We start from the raw sequence: 16,527 nt of genomic DNA, 5'->3' as shown, positions 1-16,527 counted from the left end.
GAATTTGACAACGAAAAACATCCAAAATAGACCGTAACCATTGGAAATAAAGAGATATTTCTAAATAAGGTATGAATTAAAGGAAAGAACACAAACTGCACATTACCTAAAAAGTAAATAACATTATATAAAGTGTACGGAATAAACCAAAGGAAAGTCTGTAAACTTAGGGGAGTTGATTACTATACATATATAATGCGTATATATATAAAGTAAATCAACCAAATTAAAAAAAAGTAGTAGGAGGAAATAACTGAAGATTAAAAGCTGACATCAGTCACATAGAGAAAAAAAAAAAAACCCGAGTATTTAAGGGAAAAAAAAGTTGATGAATTCCTGAGAGGGTCCATTCGAGAAAAAAAGATTGTATCATGTAGGATCCACCTCTGACTGCAGGGGACTGGGATGTGGTGGCCTAGCACGGGAGTGAGATACTTAGCATTTCCCCAGGTCACCATTCAGAAGTGGGCGGTGGTGGCATGGGTACGGCCACAGGGGTGTCTGCTGTGCACCTTCAGTGGAGACGAGGTTACTCTGCCTCTGGGCTCATGTCTGGGTTCCAGGGAGGAAGAAGCATCAGGAGGAAAGCAAGATGTCCCCCAGAGTCCCCCAGAACTTTGTCACACAGCCACACATGGCTGCAGGGGAGGCCAGGAATGTACTGTCCTTGCTGGCATGTGCTGTTCCAAACTAACTGGGGTTCTGTCTCTCAGGAGAACCAGAAGGGCTTTGGATCCCCACGAGTAGCGGCTGCCTCAGAGCGAAAACACAAACACACCACATTAAGAAAGGAAAACAGAGCAATAACCAAGACAAACTGTGAGGGAACATCATGACAGTAAACTGGAAGAGCCAGGGAAAACCATGATCTTGGACCAAAACGTAAATGATCAAAGTTGACCCTGGAAAGAGAGGAAAACCAGATTAGACCAATAACTGTAGAATAAACTGCTGAAAGGGGCACCAGACTCTAACAGTCACGCAGCAAGTCCTCTCATCTGCGAAGGACAGACGCTGGTGAAGGGGAGGGACACCAGCAGCTGATCAGGTGAGACGCCACGTTTCATGAAGAGAGGGCTGAAAACACTGCATGGATTTCACCCACACACCTAAGTGGCAGACCCCGTTGTTGGTGGGGTCCTGTCCACTTGCCCTGCCTCCATCCTTATTCCAGGGAAGGACGGCAAGTCAGCCCCAAAAGGTGGAAACCTTGGTAAATAACCAAAGCGTGTCGGAACCACGTGGGGGCTGTGTAGGGCAGAAGCTGGGGAGGTTAAATGCCTTTTAATGTCAGGGCATCCCAAAAACATCGGCAGGATGTAGTGACCCACAGCAGTGCATACCAGCTGGTCTCCTGTAGGGACTGATGGCGAGGAATGCCACGGGTGAGCCGCAAATGCAATCAGAAGGTGGCGGTCTGGACAGAGACGTGGACAAAGCAGCTGGTCCTGGAAGACCCCCCTGCTGGCCGGGTTTGGGCCACTTTGATGCTGCCTCCTTCTCAGGAGGTGCAGGAGAATTTGGGTTTTGGGTCTTTTGGTTCAGGGCTAACTGCTTGGTGACTTGGTGAAAAGTGGTGGCACTTCTGTCGACTTTCTCTCTGGTCCTGAGTGTCAATTAGGGACAGCGCTGACACTGTTTATTTACCTTCACATTTTTTCAGAATGAGGGGCAGAGGGGTCAGGTGCTGGAACACGGGACTGGCACAGAATTCCCTCACTCCTGTGTTTGCTGACCTTTGTGGCAGGCTGGGATTTTGGAGTTTGGGGATGTGCCTGTACTTAGAGGGCACGCAACATAAATTGAAGAATAAATAATTGTAAAGCCGGAAGGGAACATGATATACTGCTGTGTGTGAGCCACTTGTCTGTGACAAATGGAGTCCCAGGCACCTCGGAACCACAGGAAGCCTTAATCAATGGTGCTAACAGCCAGCAGTGCATCAGCCATGGGGCGTCACTGGGGAACGAGGAGGCCAGAGGACAGGACGTGAAAAAGGAATTGTTTGTAAATACGATCAACAGTTTTGTGTTTCTGAGAAACCCATTCATCATTTGGAAACCACCTTTAGTAAAAGATGCACCTGGCTTCCCGGTGAGACAGGACCATCAATCCCACCCTCGTCCTGGGGCCAGCTCAGGGCTGTCAAAGCCCAGGGAGCAGACACGCATATTTATTCTTATTTGAAGGCAAGTTGAGAGTCATTTGGGGGGAAAGAAAAGAGCCATTGAGACCATCGGCTTGCAGAGGGCACCTCAAAAAAGCCACTTGGGGGCAGAGGGAGCTCCCAAGAGCTGTCTTCTTCAGGGTGCCCAGCCCAGGGCCCTGGCAGGAGGGGCTCTGTGGGCCCTGAACAACCACCACACTCCGGACCTTCCCAGGCCAGGTCCGCACTCTCGTCCCTCCTGGACACAAAGGTGCTGAGTGCACATGTGGGGAGGGAGGGAGAGGTCTCGCTCCAAGCAAGGAAGGTGGCTTCTGGGAAAATGGCACTTTTCAGGGACGAGGGCCAAGAAAAGCGGGGGAGATTACTGTCCTTGTAAATTTGGCAGAGTGGCCTGGCTCCACGGGCCTTTCTCTAGCCACTTTGGGGAACTAGTTTCATCCTAGAACAGCATGAGGTGAGGACGCCCTGGGCTGCCCAGAGCACTGGTGTCAGTAGTTGGCATTTACTGGTCTGATCTCGGGCAGACAGCCAAAGCACCAGCATTTTCTTCCCCACTGGGGCCCCCCTACAATACTCTGCATCAGATCCTTGGACTCTGGAGGGGCGGAGGCCAGGCGGGGAGCAGGCTGCAACAGAGCCACGTGAGCTGGAAGTCACAGAGGGCTGGGCAGCGCGTCATGGTCAGGAAGACAGGGAGCCACTGGGGCAGCAGGGTTGGGCCAGGTGCTGCCCGGGAACCTGGGGAGGGATTGGGTCCACGGGGAGTGAGTGACTAAGACATCACCTCATGCTGCTGGCGGTCAGCAGAATGAAGCCAGGGAATGTGGTGGAGGTTGCTGGAGACCTTGCCGGGAGCAAGGAGTCTCAGTGGGACATGGGGACAAGGGGCTGCTTTGATGAGGCTCAAAAGTGAGCCAGAGGAGAGGAAGTGGACACGTGTCTGGGAGTTCTGCCCAGGGTGGGGGAGAGCACAGAACTGGCGTGACACCTGGCTGTGGGGTCAGGGGAGGGCCGAGGGGCTGGCTGGCCTTTGACAGAGGGACGAACAGTCCAACCACAGGAACAGGAGAGGGCAGAGGGGTGGGGGCCACAGGCAGGGCACGCGTGGGGTTGGGAGGATGCAGATGCTCCCTATGGGCTGTTCCTACACAGGAAGCAGGGGCCCCGCTGGGAGTGGGCCAAGGAGGGGTGCTGGAGGTCACAGGAGGGGAGGAGGATGGCTCAGGACAGGGAGCGGGCCTTCCTGGTGGTGCAGGGCCCCAGCTGGCATGTGGCTGCTCAGAAGGCATGGGGCAGGGTTTCACCAAGGTTTGAGCTGGTGAGAGGGCACGGACAGCCAGCTGAGTGATGCTCTGGAAAATGACCATGCCTCACTGATAGCCTGGGATCCTGGGAAGGAAAAAACCCTTAATTCCAAGGACTCTTTTTCTTCTGTGACCTAATCCAGAAAGATTCAGATTCTAGATGGAGGTAACTGATGTCACAACTGAGTACTTCATTGTCAGACGGTTTTGGATATAATTTATAAAATATTTTCCACATGTGCCCAGCCAGTCAACTGACAAGGCTCTCACCCCAAACCCGGGACCACGTAGACACAGCTACCCTTGAAAGTATGTATCATCAGAAAATATGCATCATTTATTAACCAAGCGAAAAAAAAAAGGGGGGCGTAATTCAGTGGAGCCAAAGCTTCCCTCTCCCTGAAAACCTGTTTCTATTTTCCACGTATGACTAATTTTTAATCTCAGTGACTGAGCGGTAATGCCATTGTCACTGATGCTGACAATGGGGTTTTTTAAGAAGCGTATGATAGATGTTGCCTTCATGGTATCCTTTTTTGGTTATCGTTCCTGTGGCGTTCTGAATAAAATGAGTTCAGCCTCCATGGGGCTCTAGCAAATCCAGGCACAATTGTAGATTAGATGCCATCTTTATGCAAAGCTTCTGTGGCACACACTGTCGGCTGGCAGTGTGAGGCCGTCGGCACAACAGAAGGCTTCCGTCTGGCCATTATTCACCAAAGCTGGAAAACAGCTATTTACCTAATGTCCATTTGTTAAGAAGGCAGGAAAAATGGCATCTTTAAGAACCTAAGACAAAGGCACCAGAACCTGTAAAACAACAACCAAATTGTAAAATAAGGGAGCATGTTTGTAATAGCCTCCTCTATTTTCAGCAAAGGTGTTTTTAGGCAGTTTTCCTTGTGGTGGGTTTTAGGGGTAGAGGACAGCCCCACCCACCCAGCCATGTGAACTGGAACCTGGGTGCCATCCTGAACACCTCTCTTTCCCACCATCCTCAGATGACCATCCTCACTCCGTCCATCTCCTACCGGACCAGGCGTTGAGCTTTCTGCAGGCCCTCCTGTCCTGCCCATTCATCGCCTGAAAAGCAATGGAAGCAGGTTGTCATCATTCCTAACCTGACAGTGCCCCCCCAGAGCCTGAACCATCCACACCCCGCCAGGCCCTTCCCCAACACCAGCCCACACACTTTGGCCAATGCTCTCAGCACCCAGCTCACATCTCCTGGACTCTGGCTGTTTCCATGCACTCCACTCCTCCTCCCTGCGGGCTCCTCTCAGTGCCCAGCTGTGCTGGCCTGTGCCCAGGGCTTGCTGTAAGTGCCTCGGAGCTGATGGCGCAAAGCAGCCCCAGGCAATGACACACAGGAGGAGCCTGGAGCTAACTCACTCTGGAGGTGTGTTGTGTTCTCCCAGAGGCCCCACGTGGGGGCCCACAGCACAAACCTACTCTTCAGCACACCTGGGATTGGCCTCTTTCCCTTCCCTAGTCCCCTACCTGTGCTTCCTGGGCCCCCTGCCCAAATAAAGTATTTCACCAAGGGTCTTCTTCTGAGGGAACCCAACCTCAGAGCTTGCACACACGCTGTGCTGTGCCTCCGTCCACACAACTGTCTGGGGTCCACTCTACCAGGCCATCCTGGCCAACATCTACTCAACTTTCCAGACTCAGCTTGAGTGTCACCTCCTGCGACCGCCTCCCCAGACCCCAACGTGCTTCTAGCACAGCCCCTGTGTGTTAAGGATGCTCCCCGCCTTCTCGACACCGAAGAACATGCCTTGCTTGCCTCGCACCCCCAGCCTACGGCCTAGGGCGCAGCTTAATGAAATCACTCGCATACCCAACGTCCCGAGTGGGCTCTCGCCAGCTGGCCCGTGGAACCCGGATCAGCCCACGCTGAGCAGATTGCTACGGGAGCGTTTCTCACACTTTACTATTCAGCGTTCAAAGCCGCCCAGAGCACCTCCACGCCTGGGTCTGGGGAGCACCCCAGCCCAGTGAGGTCTGCCTCGGCCCGCGGGAGCCCACGAAGCCAAGCTTCGCAGACCCGGAGAGGGACCCTCTAGGGGGGTGTCCTGGCCCTGGGCGCCCCCTACCCACCCTCACCACTCCGCGAGGGCCCAGCTCTGCCTCCCCGCCTGGTTCAGGGTGTCCCTTCCCCTGACCTAGCTGGCCGCGCCCGCGCATGCGCGACCCCGCCTTCCCGGCGGCCCCCGTGGTGGCGGCCTGGCGCGGCACGTGCGGGCGGGCAGGGGCGGCCTGGGGCCTCGAAGAGCAGGTGCGGCGGCCTGAGGGCGCCGCGGCGGTGTCCGGAGCTGGACGTTGCCCCGAAACCCCCTTCTCTGCTCGACTCCGAGTGGCCCGCGGGGCCCCCTGCTCCGGCGCTGGCCTGGCTGGCCGCCTCGGAAAAGGGCCTGGACCCGCGCTCACACGCGCAAACCCCTCTGTCCCCGGGCTCGGTCGGGGCGCCGCCCTGGAACCCGAATCTCTCGCACCGGCCTACCCCAGGGCCTGGGTCGTCCTCGTCGTGGGGGCACTGCCCCCTTTCCTGAGCTCCATCTGCCTTCCTCTTGTAACACTGCGAGTTTACAGCTTTTTTGTTTGTTTTCCTTTTGATCTGATGTATCTAAAGCCGTAAGTACTCAGCTAGAATTGGCAAACAGGTTATTTTTAGTGGAGTTTATGCCTACATTCAAGATACTTAATTGTAATATTTAAAAATATAAAGATGATGTTATATCTCAGTGGTAGAGAGCGCACTTAGCATGCATGAGGTCCTGGGTTCAATCCCTATTACCTCCATCAAAATGAATAAATTTAATTACCTCCCCCTCCAATATATATAAAGATGATGTATAAAAAAATACCTTTAAACTGTTCCTGGAGAGAGTAATTCTGTAGTAATGTCAAGAATGACTAGCACCTGTTCAACAGAGACCTCGTGAACAGTGTGCCTTTACTCCTTTCTTGGTGGTGGGTTGATGTGAATTAGCTGTTGCTGTGTTTTAGATGTAGGCTTTGCCGGTAGGACCACCAGCCACAGGCGTGATGGGCCATAGACTGTCCCTGCCATACGGGCCTAGGCTCACCTCCTTTAGGAATGAACTGCTACTTGTCCGAGGTCCTCTGGGATGCATCTGAGCTCTCTGTGCTTTCTTACAGTTGGAGACAGACAACTACAGATAAAGAAGAGGCGATGGGAGACGGTCAAGTGTCCGATTCGAAGGCGTTCTTGGTAAAGGATAAGGTTGCCCTCACAAGGTAACTGAATACTTTTGGGAAGAAGTGACCTTTGCTGGGCGAATTGTGATTTGTATTAATGAGCTGGTCTAGATCTTGAAACAGCCTGGTCTAACTGATCCCATCCCTGCACTAGTGGAAGATGCGCTAGGGGTAGCGTGTGCACAGGGACACGAGCCAGGTGGAGTGGAACAAGGAGCCTGGTGTTGGGCTGGAGAGGAGAGGGGCCAGCAGTCCTGTCACTTTTCTGTGCAGTGTGTGTTTCTTCAAGTCAGAGACCCCATATCTGTGTTGGCTTTGCATTTCCGCCCTTGGTAATCACATTACAATATTGCTATATTTCAATAAAAAATATTTCTTTCACTAAAGGAAGAGGGGGAATACTGACCAGCTGAAGCTGGAAAATCCAAAGAAACAGAAAGTGAAGGAGCCAAACCAAAAGAATCAGGGAAGATGTGGGAAAGACCAGGTTTGATCCTTTTATTTACTGTTAACGTTCCGTTTTTAAACTTACAGTCTTCAGTGTGTTACAGCTTTCTTTTTTTTTTTTTGCCCATAAGCCTTTTTTAGTTTCCATGTCATTCTGATAGTTTTAAAAATATACATTTTCTGTTCACGTAAAGTACATTTTTCCCCCCAGTTTCGGAAGGTGTGCTGCTTCCTGTGCTGTGCCTGGGCTCAGAGTCAGTTTGAGGAGGGGTGGGTTTGGTGAGGCACTAATTGGAATCCTTTGACTCGGCTGCCGCCACCCTTTTGCTGAGTTCTGAGGAATGGGCAGCCACTGGCTGGGGGTGTCATGGAGGCCTGGACCTGACCTGCTCGCTTCCTACAGGTCATGTTCTCCCCAGGTGTCATGTGCAGGACACATTGGTGGTGGTCTACTTAGTGTCTTAACAGAAGTTCTAACCATTTCTTGCCACACAGAGACGTTCCTGAGTAAGTGAACTCTGTGTTCTTGTGACTTGTAGCTGTGCCTGAAAGAAGAACGTACATTCTCTGTTTCAAAAGATACCAGGTAAGGTTCATTTTGTGTCCCTTCTCCGTGCAGGAGGTGAGGTGGAGATAGTGAGGATGAGGCTGCAGGAGCGGCAGTGACACCACCTTTTGTCCAGAGTCCAGCCTGGGTAGTAGAATTGGAACCTGCACTCCCTGTTTTTAACCAGTCTTTGCTTTCACTCAGAGTTAAGAATCCAGTAGAACCATAGAGCAGTTGGTCACGTGAGCTGCTGCCTACCGCAGAAATCAATCTCTTGCATGTTCTGTGAGAGCAGAGGAAGAAGGCTGACGTCCTGAGGACCGGCCCCTGCCTTAGCTGCCTCCTTTTTCTTTTTAATAAAAATCAGAAGTAATCGTAAACTAGGTAACAATCAGTGTAACCACATCTTGTCCAAAGACTAGAACCAAAAACATTTTAAAAGGCATTAGGTGTACAGTTGTCGCTGACCTCCCTTTACCTCCCCTGTCTGGTTTCTACCACGTTATTGTGTCAGGTGATAGCATCAGTAGCTCCCTTTGTCCAGTGGAACAAAGGAAAAACCTGATGGAAAAAACCACGGTAGGTTTTGCTTTGGGGAACTTCAGTGCTGGAAACTGCACGGCTGCCTGGCAGGCCTTGTGCGCCAGTTGGTGGGGAGTGGGGTCTGAGCTCTACAGTTAGTTCGAGCGGTGTTGCTCGAAGTAGTATTTCCAGTTTGGGGTGAATCACTTGGCCTTGGAGAACAGAAGTAGTCTAACTGGATGTTTTCTCGGAGTTTGTTAGTTCCCTGTAATTTGCTCTCAGGGGAGATGGGCAGCTCCCTCTCCTGACTTCCCCTTGCTCCTACCTCCCACGTGCCCTGTCGTGAGCCGTGGGCGCACTGCTGTGTGGGCGCATGGGTCCGCAGGCCCACGTGCAGCCGAAATTGGGACTGTTACGGTGAAATGTCTCAAGTGTCCAGCGTTGCTGAAATCTGACAAAACTGCTTGGCCAGAAAAGACAGAAACATGTGGCCCAGGAGCGGCGCGGGGCCCTGCCGCGGCGCCCGAGCCATGGATGGAGGCAGGATTGCTGCTGCGCCTCCTGCTCTGTTCCAGCTCTCGCCTTTCCCTTGTGGGAAATGTCAGAGATTTGGGGAGACCTTCCTTTCATGTTTGTTTTTATTGTGATAACAATCATGTGATGTAAAATTCATTGTTTTAGCCATTTCAGAGTGTTCAGTTCAGTGGCATTAAGTATATTCACAGTCCTGTGTGACCATCACCACTGTCTAAGTCCAGAATTTTTCATCACCCCAAAGGGAAAGCCCCTGTTTTCCTCTTCCCCCTGGCCCCTGACAACCACTAATCAGCTTTTTGTTTCTATGGATTTGCCTTTGCTGGATATTTCGTGTAAGTGGCTCATACAGAATTTGTCCTTTTGTGTCTGGCTTCTTTCATTTAACATGTTTTTGAGATGCATCCACATTGTAGTGCATGTCAGTACTTCATTCATTTTTAAGGCTGAAGGTATTTTACTGTTTGGATATAGTACCTTTTGCTTGTCCATTCGTCTGTTGATGGACATCTTGGGTAGTTTCCACCTTTGGGCGCTTGTAAATATTGCTGCTGTGAGCAGTCATGCGTGGTACGCGTGTGAACGCCTAGGCATGGAGTTGCTGGGTCTCGTGGTGATTCTCTGTTGCCTTGTTCAGGAGCTGAGACGCTGGTTTCCGGGATGTCTCCTCCACTGTACGGTCCCACCAGCAGCGTGTGAGGAACTGGATCCCCCCCCCCCCCCCCTGTGCCCACACTTGTGGTTTTCCATCTTTGTTGCTGTAGCCATCCTAGTGGCTGTGAAGTAGGCTGGTTTTGGGTGGTCAGTCAGCTGGCCTTGCCCTCAGAACCTAGTGCCTGCCCCACCCCGGGCCCTTTCCATGCGACTGTTTGTGGGGGCAGCGGAGATTGTGCCCCATTCCTGCCTAGGCCTTATGTCTGGTCTTCTCTCGGTTTAGCTTGGGTTTTGTTTCTGAATGTGTTTTCTCACACTTACTACTTCTTAAAGGTTACTTCTGAAGGACTCTTTTTTCCTTTTTGTTTTTCCAATCTTTTTCTTTTTTGTGGGGAGGGTAATTAAGTTTATTTATTTACTCATTTTTATTTATTGTTTAAACACAGGTATGGGGGATTGAACCCAGGACCTCATGCATGTTAAGCATACGCTCTGCCACTGAGCTGTACCCTCCCTCCAGAAGCACTGTTTTTCTAAATTCATGATTCCTAGGCAGTCATAGTATTGATGGGGCAGGCCTGATGGGTGACAGGGCTGGCTCCACCGGCCACTCTTTCCACAGCCTCAGGAGGTCTCCCACTGGCAGGAGACGGGCCAGCTTTCATAACTCCAGCAGCTCAGTAGTGCCAGACTGGAGCTGTGCTCATTAACCGCCTGCCCACGGCTGTCCTGTGAATATGCTTATGTTTACCAAGCATATTATGAAGAATAGGAAAAAGCCCCTTAAAAAGATGGGAGACTTCATAGTCTCCAGTGTCGGCTATTTTGAATCTTTCCTTCTGATTTCAAAATGGTAGTCTTTCTAAGTGACGGGAGACGTAAATATTTATGACTTTGTATTCTAGATCTGCACAGACCACCAAGCCAGTGAAGACAAAAAACCACGAAAAGCCATCCAAGAAAAAAGGCCAGGTAAACATCCTCAGGTGCGATGTTCATGACCGACTGTAAGCATTCTTGCTTGCGTGATGTTTGTTCTTGCAAATACGAGAAGACAACGAATGGCCTTATGTCTTAATGGTCTGATAGGAATTTATTGTGAAACGAGTCTGAGGAGCCTAGCAGGGGTGGGGGGGATGGCATCGGAATAGCTTCTCCTCGCATGCCCTTCCCCAGAGGTATTTGTGCCCTGAGGCGGGTGCACTGTCCTGGGTTCCCCTCCTGCCATGGCCACGAGGGCTGAGACACAAGCCGTTTTCCAAAGCTCCATCAGAGGCAGTAGAAATGCAGGGTCTGGGTGTGGGTGATCCTCTGATGGCAGCCCCTGCAGGGGAGGGCAGAGCAGGATGTAGCGAGTGAAGTGGTCACTGCGGGTGTGTGACCCTGTGGGCACTGCCTGTGGCGTGTGGCCCACTCATGGTGCTCTCTCTCCTGTGCACGGTTCTGAGGCCCTGGAGAGGCCCTGGAGACCAGAGGAAGATGGCGCTTGGTGTTCTCCAGGTGTCCTCTGGGGACAGGGCCCTGCGGGCCAGCACCCCAGGAGCGGGAGAGGAGGAGCACGTGGATGCAAGCCAGGGAAAGGACGGGGTGAAAGTGAAAGGCAGATGGAAGAAAAATAAAGAAAGAAAATTGGAAGAGAAAAGGCGGGAAGGGCTTGAGAAGAAAGGCACTGGGAGACAGACCAGGACATGGATGCTGCAGAAGGGTGGCGGGGACCGGAGGGGGCCGCACGGCCGCGGCAGGAGGGCGGCTGCACAGAGGGGCTGCGGGCCGGGAGCCAGCAGGGAGGGCGCGCAGCCCGTGGCCAGAGAAGCGCCCCTGACAGGGAAGCTGGCCACACTGGAGGGGTGGGAGGCTCGGTGGTGAGGAGGCAGTCACAGGGTGAGGATGAGGAGGGGGAAGACACGTGGGCTGAAGAAACTAAGAAAGAAGAAAATGAAAAATTCGGAGCAGGTAACGAGTCCGCAGCAGAGACTGCGGTTTCCAGAAAAGACAAAAGAAGGAAGAGGGACAACGCGGGCGGGGCAGGAGCTCCAGAAGCAGAGGAACGGAGACAAGGGGATGGAGAGCCGGATGGAGAGCCGGGGACAGATGCGCAGGCAGAGAGGGCAGTGCGGTGTGGACGCCCGCGATGTGGACACGGCCCTCCCGGAAAGGACGTGCAGCTGGAGAAGCCACGGAAAGAGGAGAGGAGCCGGTGTGGGCCGGAGCAGGGCGGGGGCTGAGAGGAGGAGGAGCCGGCTGTTGCAGCATCCGGAGAGAGACAGGAAAAGGGACCGCGAGGCCACCAAAGGGCCGGACACGGGAGAAGGCAGGTGGAGATGGTATGTCCGTTGCGGCCCCGCCCACAACCGGCACCACCCTGCAGCCTTGGCCCCGCCCCTGCCCCGTGTGCATCTCTGCCTGCAGGGGTCTCTGGCCTCTTTCAGGCCTGGGATGCTGGCTGTGGGCCTGTTGGGGAGGCCTGGTGGGGAACTCCTGAACGCTGCAGTGCAGGAGCAGCTCTGAAATGTAGGTTTCACCAGGTGCTGTCGAGAACCAGTATTCACTAGCACCCCTGAGATGATGAAGCTCTTGCTCTGGTCTGCATCATTTTAGCCAGCCACTGATGAGGCAGGTGCTGTTATCTAAACTTTCCAGATGAGAAACCAAGGCACAGAGAAGTTAAGTAACTTGCCCATGGTCACACAGCCACTAAGCAGAGGAGCAGACATTGGACACTGTTATCTTAACCATTACCCCTGGGCTGTCCCATTTGCAGCCACCAGCCACCAGCCACATGTGGCTTTGAGTGCCTGAGATGTGGCTGGTCCCAGTGGTGACATGTTGTGGGTATAAAATGTATGATGATTTCAAATAGTAGGAAAAAAGAATGTGCACTAACTCACCAACTTTTTATATTGATCACGTTGTAATGGCAATATTTTAGATGTATTCGTTGAGATTAAGTATATGTTAAAAATCAAAACTCAGATTTACCTGTTTCTTCTGGTTTTTAGACGACTTAAAATCCACATGTGGCTAGAGTCGCGTTTCTGCTGGGCATTGCTGCTTCATACCTCGTGAAGGGGTGACTGCAAATCGTGTTGCCAGCTTCGGGGTCAGAATAGTCTTTACTGGTATCATCAGCTCCTGCATTCAGCAATGGTGTGATTCTGGGGGAGTTAAGTTTCCTGAGCCTTGTTTCTCTTGTATGTAAAACGGGGTTTCTCTTACCTGCTGTGTGGAATTGCTGAGTATGAGGAGACACGGAAAGGCCTGCTAAGTGGGTGGGTGCGAAGTCGCTCACTGTGGGCTTGATCAGCATCTCCTTTATGGCTGATATTGAGCGTCTTCTGTGCTTACTGGCCATTTGCGTCTCTTCTTTTGAGAAATATCTGTTCAGTTCCTTTGCCTGTTTTTTTTTTTTTTTCATTTGTCTTTTTATTCTTGAGATGTAAGAGTTCTTTATATGTTGAGATGACTAGGCTCTTCTCAGATACATGACTTGCAAACATTTTCTCTGGGTTGTCTTCTCACGTTCTTGATGGTGTCCTTTGAAGCAGCAGAGTTTGATTTTGATGAGTCCACTTTGGCTGTTTTGTTTTTGCTTATACTTTTGGAATCATATTTTAAAACTAGTATCTAATCCAGAATCATGAAGATTCACTTTTTTTTTTCTCTTAGAGTTTTTCAGCTTTAGTTTTAGGTCTTTGATCAGTTTTAAGTTAACTTTTGAGAATGGTGTCTAATTTTATTTTTTGCATGTGGAACATCCAGCACCATTTGTTGAAAAGACTATTCTTTCCCTATTGAATGGTCTTGGTACCCCTGTGGAAGGTCAGGTGGCCATAGAAATATGGGTTTATTTCTGTACTCTCAGTTCTACTCCATTGACCTATATGTTTATCTTTATGCCAATACCACGCTGTCTTAATTACTGATGCTTTATTGTGAGCTTTTAAATCAGAATGTGAGTCCTCTAACTTTGTTATTCTCTTTCAAGATTGTTTTGACTATTCAGGATGTCTCATATTTCCATGTGAATTAGGATTGAATTGGTTGTCAGTTTCTGCAAAGAAGCCATCCTTTTGGTGGGGATTGGGTTTCGTCTGTAGATCACTTTAGGGAATATTGCCATCTCAGCAAAGTGAAGTCTTCTCATCTGTGAACATGGGCTGACTTTCCATTTATTTAGATCTTCTTTAATTTCTTTCAGCATGTTTTGTACTTTAAAGTGTGCAAGTATTTTACTTACTTAGATAAATTTATTCCTATGTATTTTTTTTTCTGGTGCTACTGTGAATGGACCCCTTTCTTAATTTCATTCTTGGGTTATTCATTGCAGGTACGAAGAAAACTGGTTTTTGTGTATTGATGTTGTGCTCTGCAACTTTGTTGAATTAATTTATTAGCTCTAATAATTTTTCTTTGTGGAATCTTCCTGGGTTTTCTATACACAAGATCATACCATCTGCAGGTAAAGACAGCTGACTTCTTCCTGTCAAACCTGGATGCCTTTTATGCTGTTTTCTTGCCCGTGGGCTCTGCGTAGAGCCTCCCGGACCATGGTGGACAGCAGTGCCGATCCTGCTCTCAGGGGACGTGGCGTCCTCCCACCTCTGAGTGTGACGTCACTGTGGGGCTTCAGCTGCTCTGTCTCAGGTTCAAGGGGTTCCTCCTCCTACTTTGTTGAGTGTGGGTTGTTTGTTTTTATCATGAAAAGGTGTTGGATTTTTTTCAGGTGCCTTTTCTGCATCTGTTTAGAGATCTTATGGTTTCTGTCCTGCCATGTCCCTGTTTGTTTGAATTTGAAAGCACCGTGGCCTCAGGATTGTGTTGAAGGCATGGTGAGCCTGTGCTGGGCTGTACTGCCTGATCTTAGAAGGTTACGAGATCACATGTGAGGGCTCTAAGCCTGCCTGGCATGGAGCGGGCCTTATGGAGCGTCCACTGCTGCCGTCCTGGTGTGTGTCCAGCCAGCAGCTGCGTGGCTCTTTCCAAAATGGTGGTGACCACTGTGGCCGGCCTGGGTGCGTAGCTGTGGGCCAGTGCTTCAGCCACTAGATGTCAGTGGGGACTGAGGAATTGGTGGCAGTAGTGGGGGTTAGTGAGGGTGTGGGCGTGGTCTTGTCTCTGCTGAACTCCCCCTGGGTGATCACAGCAAGTGAGCCTGGGCCTGCTGTGTGCTCTGCGGGTGGACACTTCCCCCAGTCCCTAGGCCCATTTTGCAGATGCAGGGAAGTTGAGCACCTGCCCAAGGTTGACAGGTGGTGGAGCAGTGTGACCCGCTGCTGGCTCAGGGCCCACAGATGAGCACCCTGTGTCCCTCTGCCCACCAGGACCAGCCCTAGAGGGCTTGCAGCTGGGCCAGGCTGCCCAGGGCAGAAGGAGGTGTCGGGCCCCGGGACAGTGAGTGTGGAGGGAGGCTCAGCTGCACAGAGGTGAGAGGTGAAGGGCTGCTCCTCAGTGATCGTGTTGCAGCACTTGTAGGGACAGTTACCAAAAGGCGCCTCTTCCGAGAGGCTGCATGGGGGCTGAAAGGAAGGCCCCGCTGGCATTCACACGCGGTGCCCTTACACAGCCTCACCTGCCTGTGGCGCTGTAGGGCCCCTGACAGCCTGGAGGTGCCTGTCTCCCATGTCTGGCCTGGGAGCGTGAGATGACAGAGGGCCTACCAGCTGCCTTCCGGAGCTGGGGCGGGAGGTGGGGGAGTAGGGAGGTGGGCAGCACCGAAGATGTGCTCCTGGGTGTTCCGGCAGCGCCTACCGAGTGAGGCCCGCGCTGTTCCCAGGCTGCCTTCCGGGAGGAGCCTCATACCGGCCGTGAGCATCCCGCTGCTCTGGGCCAGGGCCTGATGACGAGGGGCCGGCTGGACTGGACTGGCTCCTGGGCTTGTCCGTCCACAGCGTCAGGAGGCTGGACCAAGAGCACAGGGAAGTGGGCGGAGGAGCCAGGCGGGGACAAGGGACAGCGCCAAGAGCCTCCCTGGCCCTGCCTTGTGCCTCCGTGTGCCGCCTGGAAGACGCCCCCACCGAGGAACCCCTGCCCGGCTCTCCTCGAGGCCAGCCGCGTCCGCATCCACGTGGGGCCTTCGGGGCGGGGCTGGCCCTGCGGTGAGGGCTGGGGGCGGGCCGTGAAGGGGCGGGGCTGATGATGAGGGGCGGGGCGGGGTGCTTTGCACGTGGGGGGCAGGTTCTGGCTCCCCGGGCTCCTGAGGCGGGAGAGCGGATGAGCGCCGACGCCCCCAAATTCCCCCAGCCCCGGGGGAGGGTCGTCAGCCCAGCTGGGTAAGGTGGCCGAGGGCGCCGGGCCGGGTGGGAGCGCACCGGGAGGGCTGGCCTTGCTCAGGTTTCCCTGGGTGTGACCTGAGACCGCAGATGCAGCACTTGCTGCTTCCTGACCCAGGGCGTGCGAGCCCCGCCCCGTCTCACCCCTGCTCCCCGGGGCCCCCACGTGGGGGTTTCTTCCCCGCGGTTTTTCCCTTTGTTGCTTAGGGAGCTGTGCCTAGCGTGAGTCCTGTAGTGTTTGGTTTGAACTTGGTATGTCTGTGGTCTGACGCTGGCTGTTTCATCTGTGCGGGATTCTCAGTTACTCCTTTCCAGGAGTTGCAGCTCATTCTCATCGTGGGCACGTACCACGTGTCCAGTCGCCCCTTAGTGGCCATTGTGCTCTGAGCTGAGGCTGGCTTCTGCCCACAGTGCTCCAAGCTCTTTCGTGGGGGATGTGGTCATGTCGGGGGTGAGTTGTGAGGGGGTGTGGGATAGCTGGAGGGAGGTAGGGTTCTCCTGCGCGTGAGTTGTTAACATTTCCAAAGACCTGGGTGGGCTCACACCCCCCACCCCCACAGGGCTGTGCTCAGGAGCTCCTGTTGGAGCTCTAATGTCATTAACTTAGTGCCTACAGGATGGTGTCACTGTGGCCTGAAGGGCCACCATCCTGTGACCCAAGTGCTGTCAGTACATCCACTTTACAGCCAGGAGCCAGAAACTGGGCATGGTCACACAGCGGAAAGGTCTTGTCTGCCTCCGGGGGCTCTGGCCCTGCTTGAGGTGAGGAGAGACAGCCCCAGCAGGGTGGGTAGGATGGCGTTCTGGGAACGGGAGTCGGACCCACACATAGAGCTGGGGCACCCTTGGTAGACACGA

The sequence above is a fragment of the Camelus bactrianus genome, chromosome 25 (genome assembly GCF_048773025.1).
Source record: "Camelus bactrianus isolate YW-2024 breed Bactrian camel chromosome 25, ASM4877302v1, whole genome shotgun sequence".
Taxonomy (NCBI): Eukaryota; Metazoa; Chordata; class Mammalia; order Artiodactyla; family Camelidae; genus Camelus; species Camelus bactrianus.
The sequence above is the reverse complement of the archived record's forward strand: the minus strand, read 5'-3'. Positions refer to the sequence as shown.